Below are 25,863 nucleotides of genomic sequence, written 5' to 3'. Positions count from 1 at the left end.
TTGGGGAAAACCCACAACAAATAAGCAGCGATTACAAAAATACAATTGACGTGCTGCGGATTAAAAAAACCACACCACAGGTTAATTTCTGAGCAGTTTTTCCGCACAGCATTTATGCAGCGTGTGGATGAGATTTCTTCAAATCTCATCCACTCTACTGCTACTCTATTATCCTGCAGATTTTCCACAACAAAATCCCCAGTATTTACACTACATGCGAACTCACCCTAACGTTTCTTAGTCAAAGCACTGCTTTTAACGGTCCAATTGCTGGACATTTGATGTTTTTTTCACTGTGAATATTCTGTCTCCAGAACGAAACTATGTAAGAGGCCTTAGTACAGGTAAGCATTACATACTCATTCAAACGAATGAGTAAGCCAGAGTAAGCTGTTCTGGCTCATAGTGGGGTCCCCCCATGACACCCATATGCCCTAATATGGCATATGGACAGGGGTTGTCGTCATGGAATTGCACGGTTGCCAACGTGATTTTTTTTTCTTTTTTTATGTATAACTTGTCCAAAAATCAAACATTTTAATGGACAATTTGAGAAAAAGCAAAAAACACGGCGCCACATAGTGCAGGTTACCCAGGTATGGAGTGGTGTACAAAAAGAGTGGTACTCACCTGGTAACGGATGGTAGAAGGCAATAAGGGATAAAGGTACAGCTGCTGCCAGGACTCGGGACCGGTGATTCAAATGAACGACCGCGAAGGTTATGCTGGTTTAGCAGAAAAAGGAGTCACCGCGGGCGCTGCTGCACTTCAATGGAACCAAAATGCTTGGAAGGTTCAGATCGTTGGTAATAATGTACGGAAGAGTATAAGAATAAATGGAATTTATTGATAATATGACTACGCGTTTCAATGCCGTACTGGCATCTTCATCAGGTCATGCATGACCTGATGAAGATGCCAGTACGGCATTGAAACGCGTAGTCATATTATCAATAAATTCCATTTATTCTTATACTCTTCCGTACATTATTACCAACGATCTGAACCTTCCAAGCATTTTGGTTCCATTGAAGTGCAGCAGCGCCCGTGGTGACTCCTTTTTCTGCTAAACCAGCACAATGGACAATTTGGAAAACCATAGTGAATAAAAAAGATAAATGATACATGTCTATATAATGTAAATATAATAATTTGAACAAGCACCTCAGCTTTATAATTATTTTTATGGACACAGGAAAAAGTCCCCTATTTTTATGGACTCTGAATTTACAGATGGTTGTATGTGTAATGCACAAATCGGCTGGCTTCTCCATAGAGAGAGCTCCCAGTGACACTCTGCCTATTGCCTAATACAGGGGAATCTTGAGAAGAGGACTCCCTCATCGATAAGCACATATATGTGGGGAGTGTGCTGACTCAGGGGTTAGCACTGTTGTCTTGCAGAATTGGAGTTCTGGATTCATATCCAGCCAAGGACAACATCTAAGTGGAGTTTTTATGTTCTCCCCTCTAGGTTCTCTGGTTTTCTCCCATACAAAATATACTGATTGGTTAATTGGCTTCCTATGAAATTAACCTAGTGTGTGGACTTCCTGGGCCTGTGTTTTTTTTCAACCTTATCAATTATGTAACTATGTCACAGTACATGTATAATAAACACAGTGATGTTACAGCACAGGGAGAAACGTGTTGTAACCACCAGCGGACAATGAAACAGTGATGTAATACATAAGGGTATAATATACACTGTCACATTAAAACAGGGGTCTCAAACTCAGCCAGGTAAGTGGCCCACATATAGAAAAAAATGTGAAGTTGACGGGCCGCATTACTTTAAAATTTGATACAATACAAAATTATTGTTAATCAATTAGTTATTTGAACGACTTTAAACAATACTACATTACTATAAAAATACTACATTGCTATAATAATACCGTTAGCTTTAAACTTAACGTAAATTTGTGTGCTTATTTTAACAATCCAGTTTTCCAGTTTGTGTCGCTAAATGCAGTCCGGTGGTTCGGTTGGCAGTGTTTGGCAGACACACGAATGTCAAGATTGGGCGGCCCCTTTTTAGATGGTGCCACAGAGCCTTCTGTAGATAATGCCACAGTGCCCAATGTAGATACGATCACACACCCACCCCTAGATAATGCCACAGTGCCCCCTGTAGATAATGCCACATAAACCCCTTGAAAATAGTAACACACACACACACACACACACACACTTACCTCCCGCAGTAGATAGCTTCATTGGGGCAGCCTCTGGTAGTGGAATCCCCAGCCAGAGCATTGCTGACGCTTTGATTGGGGATTCCTCTGCAGGAGGAGCCCCTGACGTCACTGTCCATAGACAGTGACATCAGGAATGTGATTTCAGGGGCAACCCCAAAGCCGGTGTCCCAGAGCAAAGCACTAGTATAGGCTCTGCTCTGGAATTCTGGGGAAGCCACTGACATCAGTGACTATATATGGACAGTGATGTCAGGGGCTTGCCAGAGCTGGAGTCCCAGAGCAGAGCCTGCTTCTAGCACTCTGCCTGGGATTCTAGCTCTGTTCCTGACATCACTGTCCATATATGGACAGAGATATCAGGGGCAACCCCAGAGCTGGAATCCCGGGCAGAGCGCTAATAGTGCTCTTCCTGGGACTCCAGCTCTGCTCCTGAGGGCACAAATATGGACAGTGATGTCAGGGCAACCCAGAGCCGTAGTCCACAGGCAGAGCGCTACTAGCGCTCTGCCTGGGACTGCAGCTCTGCACCTGACATCACTGTCCATATATGCACAGTGATGTCAGGGGAAACCCCAGAGCCGGAGTCTCGGGCAGAGCATTACTAGCGCTCTGCTCTGGGACTCCGGTTCTGGGGAAATCCCTAACATCACTGTTCATGTATGGACAGTGATGTCAGGGGCTTCCCCAGAGTCCCTGGAACAGAGCCTATACTAGCGCTCTGCCCGGGACTCCGGCTCCGGAGAAGCCCCTGACATCACTGTCCATATACGGACAGTGATGTCAGGGGATATCACAGAGTCCTGGAGCAGAGCCCATACTAGCGCTGTGCCCGGGACTCTGGCTCTGGGGAAGCCCCTGACATCACTGTCCAAATATAGACAGCGATGTTAGGGGATTGCACAGAGTCCCGGAGCACAGCCTATACCAGCGCCCTGCCCGGGGCTCCGAGGAAGCCCCAGACATCACTGTCCATATATGGACAGCGATGTCAGGGGATTCCACAGAGTCCTGGAGCAGAGCCTATACTAGCGGCTCTGTGTCCCACGGGTCGCAGATGACAGCCTTAGCCATAGTGATGTTACAGTATGAGGAAAATAAACACAGTGATGACTCAATACACAAATAATTTAGTCATAGCATGAACACACTGATGATGCATCACAGGAGTAACGCACACAATTAAGTCACCGTAGAGCTATAATTCAAAAGGTGAGGTCGTAGAACAGGTATAATATACATGGAAATTACACGGAATTTAAGGGGGCGTTCACACAGTTTTTTTTATGAGTTTTTTTACGCGGAAAAAGCGTCGAAAACGCGCCAAGAAATAGCCGAAAATGCCTCCCATTGATTTCAATGGGAGGTGAAGGCGTTTTTTTGCCGCGAGCGGAAAAACCGTCTCGCAGGAAAAAGAAGGGACATGCCCTATCTTTGGACAATTACGCCTCTGACCTTGCATTGACATCAGTGGGAGGCAGAGAAAGCGTATTTTGCGGCGTTTTTTGCCCGCGGCGCTCAATGGCCTCGGGCGAAAAATGCAGTGAAAATCGGCGTGCAGGCAGAGCAAAATCTGCCTCAAAATTCCAAATTTGAGGAAGATTTTCCTCCTGCAAAAAACTCTGTGTGAACCCAGCCTAATTATTAAGGATCTGCAGGCACAGCTTCTGTATCCACGCCCATAGGTAATCAGTCTGCACCTGCTTCTATGTCTGTGAGACTGACTCCATCTTCCACCACTCAGGATGGCAGGCTTAGGAGTGGGAGAGCCTATCACAGCCTGGCCAGACGGAGCTAGCTCCCGCCCTCTGTCTATTTATACCTGCCTTTCCTGTTCCTCCTTGCTTGTGATTCTTGTTTTGTTTCCTGGCCCTGCTGCAGCTTCTTGAACCATTTGACCCTGCTTCATATTGACCCTGGCTTACTGACTACTCTCCTGCTCTGCGTTTGGTACCTCGTACACTCCTGGTTTGACTCGGCTTGTTCACTACTCTCCTGCTCTGCGTTTGGTACCTCGTACACTCCTGGTTTGACTCGGCTCGTTCACCACTCTTGTTGCTCACAGTGTTGCCGTGGGCAACTGCCCCTTTTCCCTTGCTTCTGTGTACCCTTGTCTGTTTGTCTGTCGGGCACTTATTGAGCGTAGGGACCGTCGCCCAGTTGTACCCCGTCGCCTAGGGCGGGTCGTTGCAAGTAGGCAGGGACTGAGTGGCGGGTAGATTAGGGCTCACTTGTCTGTCTCCCTACCCCGACATTACATAATCACAAGCCCATATACCTAGTCTACCCTGGTCCCTGTCACTACTATGGACCCCCTTGAGACCCTGGCTCAGCAAATGCAGGGCCTCTCCCTACAGGTCCAGGCCCTGGCTCAAAGGGACAACCAGCCTGATGCTACCCTGGTAGTGCCCCTCACCTCTTGAACCCCACCTCAAGTTGCCTGACCGGTTCTCAGGGGACCGGAAGACTTTTTTCTCCTTTCGGGAGAGTTGTAGGCTCTATTTTCGCTTAAAGCCCCACTCCTCTGGTTCTGAGAGCCAGCGGGTGGGTATAATTATGTCCCGGCTCCAGGAAGGGCCCCAAGAATGGGCCTTCTCCTTGGCTCCTGACGCCCCTGAACTTTCCTCCGTTGATCTTTTCTTTTCTGCTCTCGGACTCATTTATGACGAGACTGACAGTACTGCCTTTGCCGAGAGTCAGCTGGTGACCTTACGTCAGGGTAAGAGACCTGTTGAGAAGTATTGTCCTCTGACTTTAGGAAGTGGTGCGTAGCTTCTCGGTGGAATGACCCTGCCTTAAGGTGCCAGTTTAGGTTGGGTCTGTCGAACGCCCTGAAAGACCTGCTAGTTAGCTATCCCTCTTCTGACTCCCTAGACCAGGTTATGGCTTTAGCGGTACGACTTGACCGACGTCTCAGGGAACGACAACGACAACGTGAACGTTTTTGTGTTTCCTCTGACTCCCCCATGATGCCTCCCAGGGTTCCGTTGCTTCGTTCTTCCACGGAAGACTCGGAGGTACCTATGAAACTCGGGGCCTCCGTGTCCCCCCAACAACGTAGAGAGTTCCGCAGGAAGAATGGTCTCTGCTTCTATTGTGGGGATGACAAGCATCAAGTGAACACCTGTCCTAGGCGTAAGAATAAGCAGCCGGAAAACTTCCGCGCCTAAGTGATCATCGGGGAGGTCACTTGGGCGCACAGGTATTTCTCTTTTGGTGGTAGGTCTGCTACCGGCAGTGCCTTTGTGGATTCAGGGTCGTCTGCTAATATCATGTCTGTGGAATTTGCTATGTCTCTAGCAATGCCTTTGATTGATTTGCCTAAACCTGTCCCGGTAGTGGGTATCGACTCCACTCTATCAACCCTGGTTGCAGTTGCATAATCCCAGGTTTGACTGGAATACTGGGGACCTTACCAAATGGGGTAATGAATGCTTGACGTCATGTTTTTCTGTTAATTCTATTTCTCCCCCTGAGGAGGTGAACACGCTACCTGAGTTTGTTCAGGACTTCGCTGATGTTTTCTCTAAGGAGGCCTCCGAAGTGTTACCTCCTCATAGAGAATACGATTGCGCTATCGATTTGGTACCAGGAGCTAAGCTCCCTAAGGGTAGGATATTTAATCTCTCTTGTCCCGAACGTGAAGCCATGAGAGAGTATATCCAGGGATGCCTGGCCAAGGGTTACATTCGCCCCTCTAGGTCTCCGGTAGGTGCTGGCTTCTTCTTCGTAGGGAAGAAGGATGGTGGTCTTAGGCCATGCATTGACAACCGTAACTTGAATAAGGTCACTGTAAGGAACCAGTATCCCCTTCCTTTGATTCCTGATCTCTTTAATCAGGTTCAGGGGGCCCAATGGTTCTCTAAGTTTGATCTACGGGGGGCGTATAACCTTATCCGCATCAAAGAGGGGGATGAGTGGAAGAATGCGTTTAACACGCCCGAAGGTCATTTCGAATACCTCGTCATGCCCTTTGGGTTGTGTAATGCTCCCGCGGTCTTCCAGAATTTCATAAATGAGATTTTAAGAGATTACCTGGGGGTATTTCTTGTAGTGTACCTTGATGACATACTTGTGTTTTCCAAGGACTGGTCCTCCCACATTGAGCATGTCAGGAAGGTGCTCCAGGTCCTTCGGGAAAACAAACTGTTTGCGAAGACCGAAAATTGTGTGTTTGGGGTGCAGGAGATACCATTTTTAGGTCAAATCTTCACTCCTCATGAATTCCGCATGGACCCCGCCAAGGTCCAGGCTGTGGCGGAATGGGTCCAACCTGCCTCCCTGAAGGCGTTACAGTGCTTCTTGGGGTTCGCTAATTATTACAGGAGATTTATTGCTAACTTCTCGGTCATCGCTAAGCCCCTTACGGACCTAACTCGCAAGGGTGCTGATCTCCTCCGCTGGCCCCCTGAGGCTGTCCAGTCTTTTGAGGTCCTTAAGAAATGCTTTATCTCGGCCCCGGTGTTGCTTCAGCCCAACCAAATGGAGCCATTTATCGTGGAGGTTGACGCGTCCGAGGTGGGAGTGGGGGCTGTCTTGTCCCAGGGTACCAGGTCCCTCACCCATCTCCGTCCCTGTGCCTACTTCTCCAGGAAGTTTTCGCCCACTGAGAGTAACTATGATATTGGCAACCGCGAACTCTTAGCCATTAAATGGTCATTTGAAGAGTGGCGCCACTTCCTGGAGGGGGCTAGGCACCAGGTAACGGTCCTTACCGACCACAAGAATCTGGTTTTCCTAGAATCTGCCCGGAGGCTAAAAGCGAGACAAGCTCGATGGGCATTATTTTTTACCAGATTCAATTTTTGGGTTACCTATAGGGCTGGGTCTAAAAATATTAAGGCTGATGCACTGTCGCGTAGCTTCATGGCCAGCCCTCCTTCGGAGGAAGATCCTGCTTGTATTTTGCCTCCAGGTATAATCATTTCCTCTATTGATTCTGATTTAGTCTCTGAAATTGCTGCTGATCAAGGTTCAGCTCCCAGGAACCTTCCTGAGAACAAGCTGTTTGTTCCCCTGCAATTCCGGCTAAGGGTACTTAGGGAAAAGCATGACTCCACACTATCTGGTCATCCAGGCATCCTGGGTACCAAGCACCTCATTGCCAGAAACTATTGGTGACCTAGGTTGCCTAAAGACGTTAAGGCCTACGTCGCCGCTTGTGAGGTTTGTGCTAGGTCCAAGACTCCCATGTCCCGACCAGCGGGCTTACTACGTTCTTTGCCCATTCCCCAGAGACCTTGGACCCATATCTCTATGGATTTTATCACCGATTTGCCTCCATCTCAAGGCAACTCGGTGGTGTGGGTTGTAGTAGACCGCTTCAATAAGATGTGCCACTTTGTGCCCCTCAAAAAACTACCCAATGCTAAGACGTTAGCTACCTTGTTTGTCTAACACATCTTGCGTCTCCATGGGGTCCCTGTCAATATTGTTTCTGACAGAGGGGTACAATTTGTTTCTTTGTTTTGGAGAGCCTTCTGTAAAAAGTTGGAGATTGATCTGTCCTTCTCCTCTGCCTTCCAACCTGAAACTAATGGCCAAACCGAGAGGACTAATCAGTCTCTAGAACAATATATAAGGTGTTTTATCTCTGACTGTCAATATGATTGGGTCTCATTCATTCCCCTCGCCGAATTTTCCCTTAATAACCGGGTCAGTAACTCATCAGGGGTCTCCCCCTTTTTCTGTAATTTTGGGTTTAATCCACGGTTCTCCTCCGTTTCACCTGGTAGTTCCAACAATCCCGAGGTAGAGGTCGTTCATCGGGAACTGTGCACAGTTTGGGCCCAGGTTCAGAAGAACCTAGAGGCGTCCCAGAGCATACAAAAAACTCAGGCAGATAGAAGACGTTCTGCTAACCCCTTGTTTATGGTCGGGGATCTGGTGTGGCTATCGTCTAAGAACTTGCGCCTTAAAGTCCCGTCCAAGAAGTTTGCTCCCCGGTTTATAGGGCCGTACAAGGTCATTGAAGTCCTCAATCCTGTCTCCTTCCGACTGGAGTTGCCCCCATCTTTTCGAGTACACGACGTGTTTCATGCCTCCCTCCTTAAACGCTGCTCCCCGTCCTTGGCTCCCTCGAGGAAACCTCCTGTCCCCGTTCTCACCCCTGAGGGGGTAGAATTCGAGGTGGCCAAGATTGTGGACAGCAAGATGGTCCAAGGCTCCCTCCAGTACCTGGTCCATTGGAGAGGATACGGGCCAGAGGAGAGGACTTGGGTACCCGCCCGGGATGTTCACGCTGGGGTATTGGTCAGGAGGTTCCACCTACGTTTCCCCAATAAACCAGGTCCATCTAGAAAGGGTCCGGTGGCCCCTCATAAAAGGGGGGGTACTGTTAAGGATCTGCCAGGCACAGCTTCTGTATCCACGCCCATAGGTAATCAGTCTGCACCTGCTTCTATGTCTGTGAGACTGACTCCATCTTCCACCACTCAGGATGGCAGGCTTAGGAGTGGGAGAGCCTATCACAGCTTGGCCAGACGGAGCTAGCTCCCGCCCTCTGTCTATTTATACCTGCCTTTCCTGTTCCTCCTTGCTTGTGATTCTTGTTTTGTTTCCTGGCCCTGCTGCAGCTTCTTGAACCATTTGACCCTGCTTCATATTGACCCTGGCTTACTGACTACTCTCCTGCTCTGCGTTTGGTTCCTCGTACACTCCTGGTTTGACTCGGCTTGTTCACTACTCTCCTGCTCTGCGTTTGGTACCTCGTACACTCCTGGTTTGACTCGGCTCGTTCACCACTCTTGTTGCTCACGGTGTTGCCGTGGGCAACTGCCCCTTTTCCCTTGCTTCTGTGTACCCTTGTCTGTTTGTCTGTCGGGCACTTATTGAGCGTAGGGACCGTCGCCCAGTTGTACCCCGTCGCCTAGGGCGGGTCGTTGCAAGTAGGCAGGGACTGAGTGGCGGGTAGATTAGGGCTCACTTGTCTGTTTCCTTACCCCCATCATTACACTAATAGTACATGTATAATAAACAGTGATATCACAGAACAAGGAAAATAAACAGCGATGTTACAGCACAGGCAACATACAGTGTTCATGCAGATGGTACCACTGACTTTTCAGGTTGTAAGGTGCTGCAGAGAAAGAGATGTAAATCATGGTGATGTCACAGAACAGAGATCATGACGCAGGGATAAAGTACACAGAGCTCAAAAAATCCAAGAGCGACAGCATCCTCTTTATGTGATTTTTTATTGATCTCACATCAGTATACAGGCAAAGAAGCAGCGACGGTTCGACCCTTACATGTATCTGGGTCTTTTTCAAGCTATTAGGGTAAGAACACACACGGCGTGTTCAGGGCGGATACGCTGCGTCAAGCTGCACAGCATATCCGTCTTGAACACCGCAGGGAATGCCGTCCAAAAATCCTGCATTTATTAGGGCGGAATTTCTGCTCGCATTAACAGGCTACTGTGTCTGCAGACAGGCCTGCAGACACAGTTTTAAAGCAGTGATAGATTAACGCTATCACTGCTACAAGGCCAGGACCAGAGCTAGCCTCTGATCTGGCCAATTAACCCCTCAAAAGCGAGCAGTGCACTAGCAGATCGGATTGTATCGCGGGGTTCCAATAGCTGCTTTGGCAATCTGAGGCCCAACAATGGCCTCCTGTCTGCCAAGTACGGAGGCCTGTTAGGCCCTACATGGAGACGAAGCTTAAAAGGCCTCTGATCGCAAAAAGAACATGACGCCGGCTCAGAAGCTGAGCCTGCGCCATGAGCCACGGGTGTCAGCTGTATGTTACAGCTGACACCCTGCTGTTACGGCAGGGAAGAGAGCTTGCTCCGTTTCCTGCAATTAACCAATAAGATGCCGTGATCAATAGTGGTCGTGGCATCTTAGTGATTTTATACAATCAGCAACGCCGCGACGCGATGGTTGCTATGGCAACCGGAAGCCTAACAATTGCCTCCTGGTCTGCCACCTACGGAAGCCCATTATGCCCTCCTCAGAGGCGGAGCCTAATAGGCTTGCTGTGAGTGAATGACTGACATCTCCAAGTCATTACACTACGTGGGTAGTGCAACGTATTGGAATAAAGATCAGAGGTGCAGGCCTTCAAGTCCCCTAGTGGGACAAAAAAAAAAAAGTTAATAAAAACATTGTAAAAATGTATAAAAATAAAAGATATAAGTTGAAAAAGCAAAAACTGCCTTTTTTCCTATAATAAATCTTTTATTATAGGAAAAAAATGAAAATGTTAAAAAAATAACACATATTTGGTATCACCGCATTTGTAACGACCGAAACTATGAAACTATAATGTTATTTTTCCCGCACTGTGAACAACGCAAAAAAATTTAAAGAGAAACATTGCAAGAATCAATATTTTTATGGTCTCCACCCGTTCTAAAACTTAGAATAAAAAGTGATAAAAAAGTCGCATGCACCCCAAAACAGTACTAATAACTACAACCTGTCCCGCAAAAAGCAAGCCCTTACACAGCTTTTTTGACTGAAAAATAAAAATGTTATGGCTCTCAGAATATGGTGACACAAAAAAAAAACCACATTTTTTTATTGTGCAAACGCTGCAAAACATAAAAAAACTATATACATATGGTATCGCCGTAATCGTATCGACCCACAGAATAAAGTAAAAATTTCATTTATATCACATGGTGAACATTGTAAAAAAAAAAAAGAATAGAACACATTGTCAGAATTGCTGGTTCTTGGTCAACTTGCTTGCCAAAAAATGGAGTAAAAGTGATCAAGACAATCGCATGTACCCAAAAATTGTACCAATGAAAACTACAGATCGTTCCAGAAGAAATAAGCCCTAACACAGCTCCGGTGGAGAAAAAAGAAAGAAGTTCTGGCTCTCAGAATAGGGTGATGCAAAATGTGCAGTGTTTTAAAAGCGGATAAGATTAGGCACCATTTATCAGTGCGACACCGGCCACACATCTGTGATATATTATTTACCCCATCATTGTACCCCCTTATTAAGCCCTGATGTACTTTGCCTAACCTATATATGCCCCCACATTAAAATAAACTGAAATACCAGTAAAACCCCAAACAGAACTATTATCTGCGGTCCAAAAGCCAAACGGCGCTCCCTCCCTTGTGAACCCTACAGTGTGCTCAAAAAACAGGTCAAGTCCACATATATGGCATTGCCATACCTGGAAGAACCCGCTTAACACTTTATGAGATATCTGCCTTCGGTGGCACAAACTGGGCACAAGATATTGTGCTCTAAAATGGCATATAAGTGGAAAATTGCAATTTTCACTTTGCACCATCCGCTGCGCATTAATTTCTAATGGAAAAACACCTGTGGGTGCAAAATGCTCAGTACACCCCTTAAAATGCTTTAAGGGGTGTAGTTTCCAAAATAAGGGTCACGTCTAAGGGGTTTGTTTTGCTATTTGACCTCAGAGCCCTGCAATTGTGGGTCAATGCTCTCTTCACTTCTAAGCCCTGTTGTCCCGGCGCGGGGTGTGGACCCACTGGGCCGTACCGGGTAGCGGAGTAGCAGCTGGCCAGCAAGGTATAAAACAATGTCTATATGTAATGTCGGGGTAGGAAGACAGACAGGTGAGCCTTTATCTACCCACCACTCAGTCCCTGCCTACTTGCACGGCCCTTCCTAGGTGATGGCGTACAACTGGGCGACGGTCCCTACGCTCAATAAGTGCATGACAGACAAACAGACAAGGGTACACAGAAGCTAAGGGAAATGGCGCAGTTGCCCACGGCAACCCCGTGAGCAACAAGAGTAGTGATCGAGCCGAGTCAAACCAGGAGTGTACGAGGTACCAAACGCAGAGCAGGAGAGTAGTCAGTAAAGCCAGGGTCAATTTGAAGCAGAGGTCAATAGTACTAGCAGGAACAGCAGAGCCAAGAAACCAGACAGAATCACAGGCAAAGGAAGAGCAGGAAATGAAGGTATAAATAGACCGAGGGCGGGAGCTAGCTCCGTCTGGCCAGGCTGTGATAGGTTCTCCCGCTCCTCAGCCTACCAGCCTGAGTGGTAGCAGATCGAGTCACTCTATCAAACCTAGGAACAGATGCAGACTGATTAATCACAGGCGTCGACACAGAAGCTGTGTCTGGCAGATCCTTTACAGTACCCCCCTTTATGAGGGGCCACTGGACCCTTCCTAGGTGGACCTGGCTTATTGGGGAAACGACGATGGAACCTCCTGAGCAATACCCCAGCGTGAACATCCCGGGTGGGTACCCAAGTCCTCTCCTCAGGCCCTTATCCTCTCCAATGGACCAATTACTGGAGGGAGCCTTGGACCATCCTGCTATCCACAATCTTGGCCACCTCGAATTCTACCCCTTCAGGGGTGAGAACAGGGACCGGAGGTTTCCTCAAGGTAGCCAAGGACGGGGAGCAGCGTTTCAGGAGGGAGGCATGAAACACGTCGTGTATTTGAAAAGACGGGGGTAACTCCAGCCGGAAGGAGACAGGGTTAAGGACCTCAATGACCTTGTACAGCCATATATACCGGGGAGCACATTTTTTGGACATGACTTTAAGACGCAAATTTTTTGAAGACAGCCACACCAGATCCCCGACCACAAACAAGGGGTTAGCAGAATGTCTTCTATCTGCCTGAGTCTTTTGTATGCTCTGGGACGCCTCTAGGTTCTTCTGAACCTGGGCCCAGACTGTGCACAGTTCCAGATGAACTACATCTACCTCGGGATTGTTGGAACCACCAGCTGAAATGGAGGAGAACAGTGGATTAAACCTAAAATTACAGAAAAAGGGGGAGACCCCTGACAAGTTACTGACCCGGTTATTAAGGAAAAATTCGGCGAGGGGAATGAAGGAGACCCAATCATATTGACAGTCGCAGATAAAACACCTTAAATATTGTTCTAGAGACTGATTAGTCCTCTCAGTTTGGCCATTAGTTTCAGAATGGAAGGCCGAGGAGAAAGACAGATCAATCTCCAACTTTTTACAGAAAGCTCTCCAAAACAATGAAACAAATTGGACCCCTCTGTCAGAAACAATATTGACAGGAAGCCCATGGAGACGCAGGATGTGTTTGACAAACAACGTAGCTAACGTCTTGGCATTGGGTAGTTTCTTGAGGGGCACAAAGTGGCACATCTTACTGAAGCGGTCTACTACAACACACACCACCGACTTGCCTTGAGATGGAGGCAGATCGGTGATAAAATCCATGGAGATATGGGGCCAAGGTCTCTGGGGAATGGGCAAAGAACATAGTAAGCCCGCTGGTCGGGACCTGGGAGTCTTGGACCTAGCACAAATTTCACAAGCGGCGAGGTAGGCCTTAACGTCTTTAGGCAACCCAGACCACCAATAGATTCTAGCAATGAGGTGCTTGGTACCCAGGATGCCTGGGTGGCCAGATAGTGCAGAGTCATGATTTTCCCTGAGTACCCTTAGCCGGAATTGCAGGGGAAGAAAACAGCTTGTTCTCAGGATGGTTCCCAGGAGCTTAACCTTGATCAGCCGCAATTTCGGAGACTAAGTCAGAATCAACAGAGGATATGATTATACCTGGGGGCAAAACACAAGCAGGATCTTCCGCCGAAGGAGGGCTTGCCATGAAGCTACGCGACAGTGCATCAGCGTAAATATTTTTAGACCCAGCCCTATAGGTGACCACAAAGTTGAATCTAGTAAAAAACAACGCCCATCGAGCTTGTCTCGGGTTTAGCCTCCGGGCAGATTCTAGGAAAACTAGATTCTTGTGGTCGGTAAGGACAGTTACCTGGTGCCTAGCCCTCTCCAAGAAGTGGCGCCACTCTTCAAATGTCCATTTAATGGCCAAGAGTTCGTGGTTGCCCACGTCATAGTTACTCTCAGTGGGCAAGAACTTCCTGGAGAAGTAGGCACAGGGACGGAGATGGGTGAGGGACCTGGTACCCTGGGACAAGACAGCACCCACTCCCACCTCGGAGGCGTCAACCTTCACGATGAATGGCTCCATTTGGTTAGGCTGAATCAGCACTGGGGCAGAGATAAAGTACTTCTTAAGGATCTCAAAAGCCTGGACCGCCTCCGGAGGCCAGTGGAGGAGATCAGCACCTTTGCGAGTAAGATCCGTAAGAGGCTTAGCGATGACCGAGAAGTTATCAATAAATCTCCTGTAATAATTAGCAAACCCCAGGAAGCACTGTAACGCCTTTAGGGAGGCAGGTTGGACCCATTCAGCCACAGCCTGAACCTTGGCAGGGTACATGCGGAATTCATGAGGAGTGAGGATTTGACCTAAAAATGGTATCTCCTGCACCCCAAACACACATTTTTCAGATTCAGAAAAAGAGTTTGCTTTCCCGAAGGGCCTGGAGCACCTTCTTGACATGCTTAATGTGGGAGGACCAGTCCTTGGAAAACACAAGTATGTCATCAAGGTACACAACAAGAAATACCCCCAGGTAGTTTCTTAAAATCTCATTTATGAAATTCTGGAATACCGCGGGAGCATTACACAACCCAAAGGGGATGATGAGGTATTCGAAATGACCTTTGGGCGTGTTAAACGCAGTCTTCCACTCATCCCCTTCTCTGATTCGGATAAGGTTATAAGCCCCCCGAAGATCAAACTTAGAAAACCATTGGGCCCCCTGAACCTTATTGAAGAGATCAGGAATCAAAGGAAGGGGATGCTGGTTCCTTACAGTGACCTTATTCAAGTTTCGGTAATCGATGCACGGCATAAGACCACCATCCTTCTTCCCTACGAAGAAGAAGCCAGCACCTACCGGAGAAGTAGAGGGGCGAATGTAACCCTTGGCTAGGCTTTCCTGGATATATTCTCTCATGGCCTCACGTTCGGGACAAGAGAGATTAAAAATCCTACCCTTAGGGAGCTTAGCTCCTGGTACCAAATCGATTGTGCAATCGTATTCTCTATGAGGAGGTAACACTTCGGAGGCCTTTTTAGAAAAAACATCAGCGAAGTCCTGAATAAACTCAGGTAGAGTGTTCACCTCCTCGGAGAGAAATAAAATTAACAGAAAAACATGACGTCATGCATTCATTACCCCATTTGGTAAGATCCCCAGTATTCCAGTTAAACGTTGGATTATGCATCTGCAACCAGGGAAGGCCTAAAACCAAATCGAACGATAATCCCTGCATCACCAGTACAGAGCACTGCTCCAAATGAATGGAGCCAACAATGAGTTCAAAAACAGGGGTATGCTGTGTAAAATAACCATTAGCAAGTGGAGTGGAGTCGATACCCACTACCGGGACAGGTTTAGGCAAATCAATCAATGGCATAGCTAGAGACATAGCAAATTCCACAGACATAATATTAGCAGAAGACCCTGAATCCACGAAGGCACTGCCGGTGGCAGACCTACTCTCAAAAGAGACCTGAAAGGGAAGCAAGATCTTATTAGGTTTCATATTTACGGGAAATACCTGTGCGCCCAAGCGACCTCCCCAATGGTCACTTAGGCGCGGAAGTATTCCGGCTGGAGTATTCTTACGCCTAGGACAGTCGTTCACTTGATGCTTGTCATCCCCACAGTGAAATATAGGGGGCAGTAATGAGTAGAGTGCCTCAATAAAAATAAATGAATAATGGGGTGCAAGTGTGTGAAACATGGAGTAACAAGTGAATCAAGGCGTCACAAATAGGCTTCTACCTGGCTATACACGTTGCGCCTCATGATTTACACACCATCCCTCCATGTTTCACACACTTGCACCCCATTATTAATTTATTTTTATTGAGGCACTTTACTCATTACTGCCCCCTATATTTCACTTATATTATTATCACTTGCACATACACTATTTATTTATTATTTTTTACTACACATCCCATGCACCACACACCCCTCCCCTCAAGACTAGTGGGAGTGGCTATTATTATTTAAAGCACCTGCTCACTCTCCTTCATCAGCGTTTCTCACCTGTCTGTGTCCATTTGTAAGTATGGCCTTTTTCGGTGTTTTTATATATATATATATGTCCCCTTGTTTTTATCTGTTTTCTGTGTATCAGGAACATTTAGTTCCAGTTAGGGAGTTAGGGACTCGCAAGTCTGGGGATCCTTGTCGTGGATTGCGAGCTTGCGTCCTTTTGGCCAAAATGATTACTAATACCCCAGGTATTTTTCATTATTACTTATATTTGCTTCTTTTGGACACAGCTGGGTCTTTGATGCTGGGAGAGTATGGTCTGTTGTTGTTTGGCATAGCAAGCAGGGTAGCCCGCTCTATGAATTATCAAGGCGTCACAAATAGGCTTCTACCTGGCTATACACGTTGCGCCTCATGATTTACACACTATCCCTCCATGTTTCACACACTTGCACCCCATTATTCATTTATTTTTATTGAGGCACTTTACTCATTACTGCCCCCTATATTTCACTTATATTATTATCACTTGCACATACACTATTCATTTATTATTACCACACATCCTATGCACCACACACCACTCCCCTCAAGACTAGTGTGAGTGGCTATTATTATTTAAAGCACCTGTTCACTCTCCTTCATCAGCGTTTCTCACCTGTCTGTGTCCATTTGTAAGTATGGCCTTTTTCGGTGTTTTTGTATATATGTCCCCTTGTTTTTATCTGTTCCGTTTCCTATTAGGTCAGTTTTGCGTCCAATGGCATTAGATATGAGGCCAGATGTCTTTTTGAGCCAGATAGGGCAACCTTGCGTGCCACGTTTCTCATGGTTATAATACTGAAGTCTCTCTTCCAACTGTGGCCCTGTGACCCTGCCCCTTGCAAGCCCCTTCGTACTGCATAGGTGATATATCTGTCCTCACAGCTCCACTGTTTGATTATACTTGTGGGTTTCTTTTTATGGGGCCCCTGAAATATAAAAACAGTGGGCTACTCCAACCCTGTATTAAATAAATTTGAGAAAGAATCGGGTTTAGGCTGCTCTACTGTGTCTCCAGTAATGTCTGTGTCTGCCACATTTCTACAAAGCTCTTTAGCTGCTCATTAACATTAAATAGCTGTCAGCCAAACCATCATTCGACCTGCAGCTATGTTCCATGGCTCGCCCTGCACATATATGCTTAGATCAGCCAAGCACTTTTACCATGTGGAATAAATGATTGCTCAGGTTAAAAGCCAATCTGTTTTGTATATATTTTTAAATGATAAAATAGAAAGGTCAGGTTTCTTACATAAGGTGTAGACATATGTACAAACGGAAAAAGAAGCGTCATGTCCTTTCTTCAGGCATTTCAGTCTCTGACCACCCATTGACATGAATGGGAGGCAGAGAAAGCGTTTTTTTGCTTGTCGCGCTCAATGGCCGGGGCCGAAAAATGCCACAAAAAACGCGGCAAAGGGAGTGCAGGCAGGGCAAAATCTGCCTCAAAATTCCTGAAAGCATTTTGAGGCAGGTTTTTCCGCCTGCAAAAAACTCTGTGTGAACTAGGGCAACTTGCTATCTGTCAGGATGTGTTTGGTGCAACTTTCTAATTACTTTTTATTAACCCCTTCCCTCTTTGGCCACTTTTGACCTTCCTGACAGAGCCTCATTTTTCAAATCTGACATGTTTCTCTTTATGTGGTAATAACGTCGGAATGCTTTTACCTATCCAATCGATTCTGAGATTGTTTTCTCGTGACACATTGGACTTTTTGGACTTTATGTTACTGGCAAAATTAGCTCGATATGTTCAGTATTTAATTGTGAAAAGCACCAAAACTTTGCGAAAAATTGCAAAAATTTGCATTTTTCTCAACTTAAATGTATCTGCTTGTAAGACAGGCAGATATAACACACAAAATTGTCGCTAATTAACATCCCTCATATGTCTACATTAGATTGGCATCGTTTTTTGAACATGAATTTATTTTTCTAGGACGTTACAGGGCTTTGAATTTTAGCAGCAATTTATCACAATTTCAAGAAAATTTCAAAAGGCTATTTTTACAGGGGCCAGTTCAGTTGTGAAGTGACTTTGAGGGCCTTATATATTAGAAACCCCAAAAAGTCACCCCATTTTAAAAACTTCACTCCTCAAAGTATTCAAAACAGCATTTAGAACATTTCTTAACCCTTTAGACTTTTCACAGGAATTAAAGCAAAGTAGAAGTGAAATTTACAAATTTCATCTTTTTCTGCAGAAATTAATTTTTAATCCTTTTTTTTTGTAACACAGGAAGTTTTACCAGAAAAATGCAACTCAATATTTATTGCCCAGGTTCTGCAGTTTTAGGAAATATCCCACATGTGGCCGTAGTGGGCTACTGGACTGAAGCACCGGCCTCAGAAGCAAAGGAGCACCTAGTGAATTTTGGGGCCTTATTTTTATTACAATATATTTTAGGCACCATGTCAGGTTTGAAGGGCTCTTGCGGTGCCAAAATAGTGGAAATCCCCCAAAAGTGACCCCATTTGGGAAACTACACTCCTCAAGGAAATGATCTAGAGGTGTAGTGAGCATTTTGACACAGTTTTTTTACAGAAATTATTGGAAGTAGGCCGTGAAAATGAATATCTACATTTTTTCAAAGAAAATGTATGTTTAGTGATTTTTTTTCTCATTTCCACAAGGACTAAAGGAGAAAAACCACCAACAAATTTGTAAAGCAATTTCTCCTGAGTAAAACAATACCCTAGATGAGGTAATAAGCGGCTGTTTGGACACACGGCATGGCTTAGAAGGGATGGAGCACCATTTGGCTTTTGGAGTTCACATTTAGCAGGAATGGTTTGCGTAGGCCATGTCACATTTCCAAAGCCCCTGAGGGGACAAAACAGTGGAAACCCCCCACAAGTGACCCCATTTTGGAAACTACACCCATTGAGGAAATTATCTAGGGGTATAGTGAGCATTTTGACCCCACAGGTTTTTTGCAGAAATTATTGGAAGTAGGCCCTGAAAATAAAAATCTCAAAGAAAATGTAGGTTTAGCTAATTTTTATTCATTTCAACAAAGACTGAAGGAGAAAAAGCACCACAAAATTTGTAAAGCAATTTCTCCCGAGTAAAACAATACCCCACATGTGGTAATAAACGGCTGTTTGGACACACGGCAGGGCTTAGAATGGAAAGAGCGCTATTTGGCTTTTGGAGATCACATTTAGCAACAATGGTTTGTGGAGGCCATGTCGCATTTGCAAAGCCCCTGAGGGGACAAAACAATGAAAATGCCCAAAAAGTGACTCCATTTAGGAAACTAAACCCCTTGAGGAATTTATCTAGGGGTGTAGTAAGCATTTAGATCCCATAGATGTCTCATAGAATTTATTAGAATTGGGTAGTGAAAATAAAAACAATCCTTTTTCTTCAATAAGATATAGCTTTAGCGCAAAATTTTTCATTTTCTCAACAAATAAAGGAAAAAAAGAACCCAGCATTTGTAAAGCAATTTCTCCTGAGTACAGCATATGTGGTCATAAACTGCTGTTTGGGCACACGGCAGGGCTCAGAAGGGAGGTAGCGCCATTTGGAGTGCAGATTTTGCTGGATTGGTTTCTGGGCGCCTGTGGGACCAAAACAGTGGAAACCCCCCAGAAGTGAACCCATTTTGGAAACTACACCCCTCAATGCATTTACCTTGGGGTGTAGTGAGCATGTTAACCCTGCAGGTGTTTTGTAGAAATTAGTGTGCACTCGATGTTGCAGAGTGAAAATGGGATTTTTTTCATAGATATGCCAATATGTGGTGCCCAGCTTGTGCCACCATAACAAGACAGCTCTCTAATTATTATGCAGTGTTTCCCGGTTTTAGAAACACCCTACATGTGGCTCTAATCTTTTGCCTAGACGTTCGACCAGGCTCAGGAGTGAAAGAGCACCATGCGAAATTGAGGCCTAATTTGGCGATTTACAAAGTATTGGTTCACAATTGCAGAAGCTCAGATGTGAAATAATAAAAAGACACCCCTGAAAAGTGACCCCATTTGGAAACCACACCCCTCAAGGCATTTATTAAGGGGTGTAGTGAGCATTTTCACCCCACAGGTCTTTTCCATAAATGAATGCGCTGCGGATGGTGCAAATTAAAATTTTATATTTTTCCCTAGATATGCCATTTCAGTGGCAAATATGTCATGCCCAGCTTATGCCACTGGAGACACACACCACAAAAATTGTTAAAAGGGTTCTCCCGGGTATGACGATGCCATATATGTGGAAGGAAACTGCTGTTTTGGCACGCTGTAGGGTTCAGATGGGAGGGAGCGCCATTTGGCTTTTGGAGAGCGGATTTTGCTTGGTAGTAGTTTTGTTTGTGTATTGCTGGTGTTTCCGTTTATAATGTGGGGCATATGTAAGCCGGGCAAAGGACATCAGGGGCATAGTCAAGGGGTATAATAATGGGGTAAACAATGAAATGATCCATAGATGTGTGTTACGCTGTGACGCAATCCTTTCTGCACAGGCCGGTGTCGCACTGATATATGGCGTCCTTTATTATGCACCTTTTGGTCCACACTCCGCACCTTTGCAGTTTGGGTAATTTTGCTGGGAAGTGTTGTCCTGGTATAATACGGGCACCGTCGGTACCAGCAGATATGTTTGGGCCCTCCCCTTCCTGGTTCCCTAATTTTAGGTCATTGATAAATCGCATCTTGAAACAGAAGAAATGTTCCCCTCGGGCACAACTGCATATTTTTTTATTTCCTGACTTATTGGAGCCATAACTAATTTTATTTTTTCATAGACGTAGTGGTATGAGGGCTTTTTTTTTGCGGGACGAGCTGTAGTTATTATTGGTACCATTTTGGGGTATATGCGACTTTTTTATCCTATTTTTTGGGAGGCCAGATAAACAAAAAAACGCAATTCTGGCATAGTTTTATTTAGGTTTTTTTATACAGTATTCACCATGCGTTATAAATTACATGTTCACGTTATTCTGCGGGTCAGTATGATTCCGGCGATACCTAATTGATAGAACTTTTTTATGTTTTACAACTTTTTGCACAATAAAACTACTTTTGTAAAAATAATGTATTTTTTCTGTTGCCAAGTTATGAGAACCATAACGTTTTAATTTTTTTGTCGACGGAGCTGTATGAGGGCTTGTTTTTTGCGAGACGAGCTATAGTTTTTATAGGTACCATTTTTGGATACGTGCAACTTTTAGATCACTTTTTATTCCTGTATTTGCAGGGCAAAGTGACCAAAAAACAGAAACTCTGGTATAGTTTTTTATGTTTTTTTTTTTACGCTGTTCAGCGCGTGCAATAAATAATATAGTATTTTGATACCTCAGGTCGTTACGGTCGCGGCGATACCAAATACGTATGATCTATTTATTTTTTTCAATAATAAAGGACTTGATAAGTGTAAAAGGGGGACTGTGTTTTATTTTATTACTTGAAACTTTTATGGTTTTCAAACTTTTATTTTTTTCACTTTTTTTTACACTTTTTTATACTTTCTTTGGTTAATGGTTTGCTGTCTCCCTGGTGCCAGGGTTCGGCATGTGGTGGAACGGGTGGACAAATTGCTGGGAGGGGCTGGTGATGATCCAGCTGTCGTGGTCCATGTCGGTACCAACGACAGAATAAATGGTAGGTGGAGGAGCCTTAAGAATAATTTTAAAGAACTAGGCTACAAGCTGAAGGGAAGGACCTCCAAGGTTGTATTCTCAGGAATACTGCCTGTGCCATGCGCATCACAGGAAAGACAGCGGGAGCTTAGGGAGTTAAATGCATGGCTGAAGTCTTGGTGTAGAGGAGAAGGATTTGGGTTCCTAGAGCACTGGGCTGACTTTTCATTGGGGTACAAACTGTATTCTGCAGATGATTTGCACCTAAATGGAAGGGGGTCCGCTGTGCTGGGGGAGAGAATTCTAGCTGGGGTGGCGGAGTATTTAAACTAGGGCTGAGGAGGGAGGTCAATGTAGAAAAAAAAGGGGTAGCCAGGTTAGAGAGGGGTCAGACTATATTGGTGGGGGGAGAAACAGAATGTGGGGAGAGGACTAGACAACAAGATAAGGAGATCCTTTCGTTACAAAACATCAGTGTAAATAAAAAGGACCGATTAATGTCAAATCACATTTCTGATAATAAAAGTGAAAAACTGACAGGCAAGTTAAAGTGTATGTTCACAAATGCCAGAAGTCTAGCAAGCAAAATGGGGGAGCTGGAGGCCTTGATACTGGAAGAAAATATAGATATAGTTGGTGTTGCTGAAACATGGCTGGACTCTTCACATGACTGGGCTGTAAATCTACAGGGTTTTACACTTTTTCGTAAAGACAGGACAAATAGGAAAGGTGGTGGTGTATGTCTGTATGTGAGAAGTGATATGAAGGCGAGTGTGAAAGAGACAATAGTGGGTGAAGACTGTGAGGAGGTTGAAACCTTGTGGGTGGAACTAGAAAGGGAGGTAAACACTGAGAAAATTACTTTTGGTGTAATCTATAGACCCCCCAATATAACTGAGGAGATGGAAGGTCAGATATATAAACAGATGGAGCGGGCTGCACAGGCGGGTACTGTAGTGATAATGGGAGATTTTAATTTCCGGGATATTAATTGGTGTCATGGTTCGGCTTCAACTGCAAAGGGGAGACATTTCCTCAACCTGTTGCAGGAAAATTTTATGGGCCAGTTTGTGGAAGACCCGACTAGAGGTGAAGCTCTGTTGGATCTGGTCATTTCTAATAATGCAGATCTTGTTGGGAATGTCAATGTTCGTGAAAACCTCGGTAACAGTGATCATAATATAGTTACATTTTACCTATACTGTAAAAAACAAACGCAGGCTGGGAGGGCAAAAACATTTAATTTTAAGAAAGCCAATTTCCCCAGGATGAGGGCTGCAATTCAGGATATGGACTGGGAAGAACTAATGTCAAATAATGGAACAAATGATAAATGGGAGATTTTCAAATCTACTTTGAGTTATTATAGTGCAAAATTTATTCCTACAGGTAATAAGTATAAACGACTCAAATTAAACCCCACATGGCTTACACCTTCTGTGAAAGGGGCAATACATGACAAAAAAAGGGCATTTAAAAAATACAAATCTGAGGGTACAGCTGTAGCCTTTGTAAAATATAAAGAGCTTAATAAAATCTGTAAAAATGTAATAAAATTAGCAAAAATACAAAATGAAAGGCAGGTGGCCAAGGATAGTAAAACAAATCCTAAAAAATTCTTCAAGCATATAAATGCAAAAAAGCCAAGGTCTGAACATGTAGGACCCCTAGATAATGGTAATGGGGAGTTGATCACAGGGGATCAAGAGAAGGCAGAGTTACTAAATGGGTTCTTTAGCTCTGTATATACAACAGAAGAAAGAGCAGCTGATGTAGCCGGTGCCAGTGCTGTTAATATATCAGTTGATATACTGAATTGGATGAATGTAGAGATGGTCCAAGCTAAATTAAATAAAATAAATGTGCACAAGGCTCCGGGACCAGATGGGTTACACCCTAGAATTCTTAAAGAGCTTAGTTCAGTTATTTCTGTCCCCCTTTTCATAATATTCAGAGAATCTCTAGTGACTGGTATAGTGCCAAGGGACTGGCGCAGGGCAAATGTGGTGCCTATTTTCAAAAAGGGCTCTAGGTCTTCCCCGGGTAATTATAGACCAGTAAGCTTAACATCCATCGTGGGGAAAATGTTTGAGGGGCTATTGAGGGACTATATACAGGATTATGTGACAATAAATAGCATTATAAGTGACAGCCAGCACGGTTTTACTAAGGACAGAAGTTGTCAAACTAACCTAATCTGTTTTTATGAAGAGGTGAGCAGAAGTCTAGACAGAGGGGCCGCTGTGGATTTAGTGTTTTTGGACTTTGCAAAGGCATTTGACACTGTCCCCCATAGACGCCTAATGGGTAAATTAAGGACTATAGGTTTAGAAAATATAGTTTGTAATTGGATTGAGAATTGGCTCAAGGACCGTATCCAGAGGGTTGTGGTCAATGATTCCTTCTCTGAATGGTCCCCGGTTATAAGTGGTGTACCCCAGGGTTCAGTGCTGGGACCACTATTATTCAACTTATTTATTAATGATATAGAGGAAGGGATTAATAGCACTATTTCTATTTTTGCAGATGACACCAAGCTATGTAATATAGTTCAGACTATGGAAGATGTTCATGAATTGCAGGCAGATTTAAACAAACTAAGTGTTTGGGCGTCCACTTGGCAAATTAAGTTTAATGTAGATAAATGTAAAGTTATGCATCTTGGTACCAACAACCTGCATGCATCATATGTCCTAGGGGGCGCTACACTGGCGGATTCACTTGTTGAGAAGGATCTGGGTGTACTTGTAAATCATAAACTCAATAACAGCATGCAGTGTCAATCAGCTGCTTCAAAGGCCAGCAGGATATTGTCGTGTATTAAAAGAGGCATGGACTCGCGGGACAGGGATGTAATAATGCCACTTTACAAAGCATTAGTGAGGCCTCATCTAGAATATGCAGTTCAGTTCTGGGCTCCAGTTCATAGAAAGGATGCCCTGGAGTTGGAAAAAATACAAAGAAGAGCAACGAAGCTAATAAGGGGCATGGAGAATTTAAGTTATGAGGAAAGATTGAAAGAATTAAACCTATTTAGCCTTGAAAAAAGAAGACTAAGGGGGGACATGATTAACTTATATAAATATATTAATGGCACATACAAAAAATATGGTGAAATCCTGTTCCTTGTAAAACCCCCTCAAAAAACAAGGGGGCACTCCCTCCGTCTGGAGAAAAAAAGGTTCAAGCTGCAGAGGCGACAAGGCTTCTTTACAGTGAGAACTGTGAATTTATGGAATAGCCTACCGCAGGAGCTGGTCACAGCAGGGACAGTAGATGGCTTTAAAAAAGGGTTAGATAATTTCCTAGAACAAAAAAATATTAGCTCCTATGTGTAGAAATGTTTCCTTCCCTTTTCCCTTCCCTTGGTTGAACTTGATGGACATGTGTCTTTTTTCAGCCGTACTAACTATGTAACTATATATGTAACTTCTTTTCAAGTCCCAGTAGGGGACTTGAAGGTCGAGCTGTCAGGTTTATTTTTTTCTAATTCATTGCACTACCTATGTAGTGCAATATATTAGATCTGTCAGTTATTCACTGACAGCAAGCCGATTAGGCTTAGCCTCCCCGCGGGGCCTAATTGGCTTCCGTAATGGCAGAGCAAGAGGCTATTGTGTCTCCTGTTGCCATAGCAGCAGTCGCCAGTCCTGATTGCCTGTCAGGGCTGGCGATCTGCTAGTAACCGCTACGATGCAGCAATCGCTTTCGATTGCTGCATCGAAGGGGTTAATGGCAGGGATCGGAGCTAGCTCCGGTTCCTGCCGTTACAGGTGGATGTCAGCTGTAACATACAGCTGACTTCCACCGCTGATGACGCCGGATCAGCTCCTGAGCCGGCGCCATCTTGCCGGCGGCTCCGGTGCTAGGCAGATCGGGAGGCCAGTATTAGGCCTCTGGTCGCCATTGCAGCCACCGGAACCCCGGCAATTTCATTGCTGGGTTTCCGATGAGCTGTAAACATCTTAAGTGCAGCACTCGCGTTTGAGCGCTGCACTTAAGGGGTTAACAGCGGGGATCGAAGCTAATTTCGGCCCCTGCCATTACAACTGGATGTCAGCTGTAAGATACAGCTGAGATCCTGCGATGATGGCACCAGCTCAGCTTCTGAGCCGGTGCCAAACATTTGGCGTATGGGTACGGCAATTTGCGGGAAGTCAACGCTTTCCATGGCGTACCCATACAGCAAATGTCGGGAAGGGGTTAAAAATAATT

Source organism: Rhinoderma darwinii, chromosome 2, assembly GCF_050947455.1.
Source record: "Rhinoderma darwinii isolate aRhiDar2 chromosome 2, aRhiDar2.hap1, whole genome shotgun sequence".
NCBI lineage: Eukaryota > Metazoa > Chordata > Amphibia > Anura > Rhinodermatidae > Rhinoderma > Rhinoderma darwinii.
This window is presented reverse-complemented; position numbering follows the sequence as displayed.